This window comes from Heptranchias perlo, unplaced genomic scaffold, assembly GCF_035084215.1.
Source record: "Heptranchias perlo isolate sHepPer1 unplaced genomic scaffold, sHepPer1.hap1 HAP1_SCAFFOLD_1079, whole genome shotgun sequence".
In the NCBI taxonomy this organism is placed as follows: Eukaryota; Metazoa; Chordata; class Chondrichthyes; order Hexanchiformes; family Hexanchidae; genus Heptranchias; species Heptranchias perlo.
Window position 1 is genome coordinate 42,501 of NW_027138299.1, and position 5,000 is coordinate 47,500.

Genomic DNA, 5,000 nt, shown 5'->3' on the forward strand with positions numbered 1-5,000 from the left:
ACACACACACAGAGACACTGGGAAAGAGCTGTTTTTCCTTTTGAATATCTCCCCACGGGGAGCTGCACCGTTCCCAGAAACACTGCAATACTGGGTCGATGCGTAGAGTGGACAGAGCAAGCCCCTAGTCCATCTCCCTGTTCTAAAAATCAATTAAAAATAAAAGTAAATAATATGTGTGTGTGTGTGTGTCGGTGTCAGTATCAGTCAGTGAGTCAGTGTCTCTCTCTCTCTCTCTCTCTCTCTCTCACTCAGAGCTGCTGTGGAAGGAAACTTTTTTAAAAAGAACTTGCTTATTGAAAGAAAGATGTGTCTCAAGCTGCCGGGCCCTGTCCATTCTCCTGTCAATGGCAGGACTGCTTTCACCAGGAACCCGGTTTTCTGGGTCAGAGGTTCCAGGGGACCTGTTTTGTGCGGACTTCCCTGTGTCCGTCCCTCCCTGCCTGCCTTCCCCCCAGCACTTCCTTCTGAACACCTTTGTCGTTTCAGCGAGGGCCAAAAGCCTGCCTGTGAAAGGGAAGGATCAGCCGGTCAGCCCCCTGTTGGTCGCTGCTGCCAGTGCAGCAGGCGTGCGTGTGTCCTCGGCCTCGTGTCCAGGTCCCTCAGGGACTTGAGGCAACTCTCCCCGGTGGTCTTGTGGTCAGGACCGGGCTTCGAATCCCGGTCGGGGGGGGATGACTTTCTGCTGCAGATTAATTGGCACCTCTGAAAGAAAGTCTCCCCTCCTGAGCGTAAAGCTCCACCCTCACCACCACCACCGCCTTTTCCTCCCCTTGACAAACAGACAGACAGACAGACAGACAGTCAGTCCAGTTCGGGAGCGCAGCTTTCATTTGGAAGCAGACCCTGCTTGTTTCAAGTCAACGACGCCAAGTTATTTTGCACTTTGAATTATATCGCTACGTGCGAGCGGCACTCAGCCTTGGAGAAGAAAAAAATACCACTGAGCTGAGAAAGTTCTTTTTAAAAAGGTTTCCTTCCACAGCAGCTCTGAGTGAGAGAGAGAGAGAGATATCAGCTTTATTCTCAGTAATAATACACACACACACACACACACACACACACAGAGACACTGGGAAAGAGCTGATTTTCCTTTTGAATATCTCCCCACGGGGAGCTGCACCGTTCCCAGAAACACTGCAATACTGGGTCGATGCGTGGAGTGGACGGAGCAAGCCCCTATTCCATCTCCCTGTTCTAAAATTCAATTAAAAATAAAAGTAAATAATATGTGTGTGTGTGTGTGTGTGTGTGTGTGTGTCGGTGTCAGTATCAGTCAGTGAGTCAGTGTCTCTCTCTCTCTCTCTCTCTCTCTCTCTCTCTCACTCAGAGCTGCTGTGGAAGGAAACTTTTTTAAAAAGAACTTGCATATTGAAAGAAAGATGTGTCTCAAGCTGCCGGGCCCTGTCCATTGTCATGTCAATGGCAGGACTGCTTTCACCAGGAACCCGGTTTTCTGGGTCAGAGGTTCCAGGGGACCTGTTTTGTGCGGACTTCCCTGTGTCCGTCCCTCCCTGCCTGCCTTCCCCCCAGCACTTCCTTCTGAACACCTTTGTCGTTTCAGCGAGGGCCAAAAGCCTGCCTGTGAAAGGGAAGGATCAGCCGGTCAGCCCCCTGTTGGTCGCTGCTGCCAGTGCAGCAGGCGTGCGTGTGTATTCGGCCTCGTGTCCAGGTCCCTCAGGGACTTGAGGCAACTCTCCCCGGTGGTCTTGTGGTCAGGACCGGGCTTCGAATCCCGGTCGGGGGGGATGGCTTTCTGCTGCAGATTAATTGGCATGAAGGAAAGTCTCCCCTCCTGAGCGTAAAGCTCCACCCTCACCACCACCACCGCCTTTTCCTCCCCTTGACAAACGGACAGACAGACAGTCAGACAGTCAGTCCAGTTCGGGAGCGCAGCTTTCATTAAGCAATGGCATTTGTGACAACTCATCGTCTGACAGGTTGATGATTTCCCCACACGCCTCCTGCCGAATAAAAGGCTCACCCTCCCGGACACTACCCCCAGAATCACCCACCCCGCCCCCCCGGGGTGAATATTAAGCCCGAGAACACCGACTGCAACCAACCGCAGTGAAAAGTTGAAGTGGCAACTCATTAACCAGATTTATTTTGGGCAACTCATTAACCAGATTTTTTGTTCATTTGGTTTATGAGTTGCCAAGTGTAAATCTGGTTAATGAGTTGCCACTTCAACTTTTCACTGCGGTTGGTTACAGTCGGTGTTCTCGGGCTTAATATTCACCCCAGGGGGGGTGTATAGCGGGCGATGGCCGGTGTGGAGTGCGTTTTTTGGGGGTTGATTTTCACTTTGCCTCGCTGGTGGAATTTGTGGGAGGCAGGCAAGGGGATTGGTGTGGGCTGGTGGGCGGCAAGGGAGATGCTTGCTTCGGGGTGTTATCCTCACTTTGGTCCGCTGGTGAGAGTAGGCAGCGGCAGGCAGGCCGGCAGGCAGGCAGGCAAGTGTGATGTAGTGTGGGGTGCAGTGCAGTGCGGTGCAGTGCAGTGCTGCCCTGTCGTTTATGAAAGGTTGTAATGACACTGCTTTGCAGCTGACCATGTCCACTGATTTGTGACGCCCGTATGGAGGCTGATATCTCAGGAGGGCCGAGGCCGATTTCCTCCGGGGACGGCTCGTCGCGTGCGGCAGGACGAGGCGCAGCGGACGGTACCGAGCGCTCGGAGGTGCGGCGCTGCCCGCCGGAGGTACAGCGAAAGGCTGCAAACCGCTTTCCGCCTGCTAACTCGGCGGCCGTCAGACCGACCGACTCCGCTTTACCACCGGAGCTAGAGTCGGGCAAGGGGCACCGAAAGGTACCGGAAGGATCGCGTTCGCACGACGGGAAGTCGACTAGCGGGCCGCCGAAAGCGAGCCGGGGGCCCCCGGTTTTTCTGTCCCACCTGGAGACTGATATCTCAGGAAGGCCGAGGCCGATTTCCTCCGGGGACGGCTCGTCGCGTGCGGCAGGACGAGGCGCAGCGGACGGTACCGAGCGCTCGGAGGTGCGGCGCTGCCCGCCGGAGGTACAGCGAAAGTCTGCGAACCGCTTTCCGCCTCCTCTCACCGCACGGCTCTCCTTTTCACCCACTGGCGGATTTTCACCCTCCGACTGCTCGCTACCGTCCGCTGCGCCTGGTCCGGGCCCTGTCCATTGTCATGTTAATGGCAGGGCGGGGCAGGACTGCTTTCACCAGGAACCCGGTTTTCTGGGTCAGAGGTTCCAGGGGACCTGTTTTGTGCGGACTTCCCTGTGTCCGTCCCTCCATGCCTTCCCCCCAGGACTTCCTTCTGAACACCTTTGTCGTTTGAGCGAGGGCCAAAAGCCTGCCTGTGAAAGGGAAGGATCAGCCGGTCGGACCCCTGCTGGTCGCTGCTGCCAGTGCAGCAGGCGTGCGTGTGTCCTCGGCCTCGTGTCCAGGTCCCTCAGGGACTTGAGGCAACTCTCCCCGGTGGTCTCGTGGTCAGGACCGGGCTTCGAATCCCGGTCGGGGGGGATGACTTTCTGCTGCAGATTAATTGGCACCTCTGAAAGAAAGTCTCCCCCCCTGAGCGTAAAGCTCCACCCTCACCACCACCACCGCCACCTTTTCCTCCCCTTGACAAACAGACAGACAGACAGACAGACAGACAGTCAGTCCAGTTCGGGAGCGCAGCTTTCATTTGGAAGCAGACCCTGCTTGTTTCAAGTCAACGACGCCAAGTTATTTTGCACTTTGAATTATATCGCTCCGTGCGAGCGGCACTCAGCCTTGGAGAAGAAAAAAATACCACTGAGCTGAGAAAGGTCTTTTTAAAAAGGTTTCCTTCCACAGCAGCTCTGAGTGAGAGAGAGAGAGAGATATCAGCTTTATTCTCAGTAATAATACACACACACACACACACACACACACACACACACACACACACACAGAGACACTGGGAAAGAGCTGATTTTCCTTTTGAATATCTCCCCACGGGGAGCTGCACCGTTCCCAGAAACACTGCAATACTGGGTCGATGCGTGGAGTGGACGGAGCAAGCCCCTATTCCATCTCCCTGTTCTAAAAATCAATTAAAAATAATAATAAATAATATGTGTGTGTGTGTGTGTGTGTGTGTGTGTGTGTGTGTCGGTGTCAGTATCAGTCAGTGAGTCAGTGTCTCTCTCTCTCTCTCTCTCACTCAGAGCTGCTGTGGAAGGAAACTTTTTTAAAAAGAACTTGCATATTGAAAGAAAGATGTGTCTCAAGCTGCCGGGCCCTGTCCATTGTCATGTCAATGGCAGGACTGCTTTCACCAGGAACCCGTTTTTCTGGGTCAGAGGTTCCAGGGGACCTGTTTTGTGCGGACTTCCCTGTGTCCGTCCCTCCCTGCCTGCCTTCCCCCCAGGACTTCCTTCTGAACACCTTTGTCGTTTGAGCGAGGGCCAAAAGCCTGCCTGTGAAAGGGAAGGATCAGCCGGTCAGCCCCCTGTTGGTCGCTGCTGCCAGTGCAGCAGGCGTGCGTGTGTATTCGGCCTCGTGTCCAGGTCCCTCAGGGACTTGAGGCAACTCTCCCCGGTGGTCTCGTGGTCAGGACCGGGCTTCGAATCCCGGTCGGGGGGGATGGCTTTCTGCTGCAGATTAATTGGCACCTCTGAAAGAAAGTCTCCCCTCCTGAGCGTAAAGCTCCACCCTCACCACCACCGCCGCCTTTTCCACCCCTTGACAAACAGACAGACAGACAGACAGTCAGTCCAGTTCGGGAGCGCAGCTTTCATTTGGAAGCAGACCCTGCTTGTTTCAAGTCAACGACGCCAAGTTATTTTGCACTTTGAATTATATCGCTACGTGCGAGCGGCACTCAGCCTTGGAGAAGAAAAAAATACCACTGAGCTGAGAAAGTTCTTTTTAAAAAGGTTTCCTTCCACAGCAGCTCTGAGTGAGAGAGAGAGAGGGAGAGAGAGAGAGAGAGAGATATCAGCTTTATTCTCAGTAATAATACACACACACACACACACACACACACACACACACAGAGACAC

At 54.1% G+C, this 5,000-nt stretch overlaps 3 pseudogenes; all 3 read right to left on the reverse strand.

Moving 5' to 3' along the window:
* Positions 1-57: 57 nt before the first annotated feature.
* LOC137307651 (U2 spliceosomal RNA) lies at positions 58-174 on the reverse strand (annotated as a pseudogene).
* Positions 175-1,112: 938 nt separating this feature from the next.
* On the reverse strand, positions 1,113-1,229 carry LOC137307643 (U2 spliceosomal RNA; annotated as a pseudogene).
* Positions 1,230-3,953: 2,724 nt separating this feature from the next.
* Positions 3,954-4,070, reverse strand: LOC137307631 (U2 spliceosomal RNA; annotated as a pseudogene).
* Between the last annotated feature and the right edge of the window lie 930 nt (positions 4,071-5,000).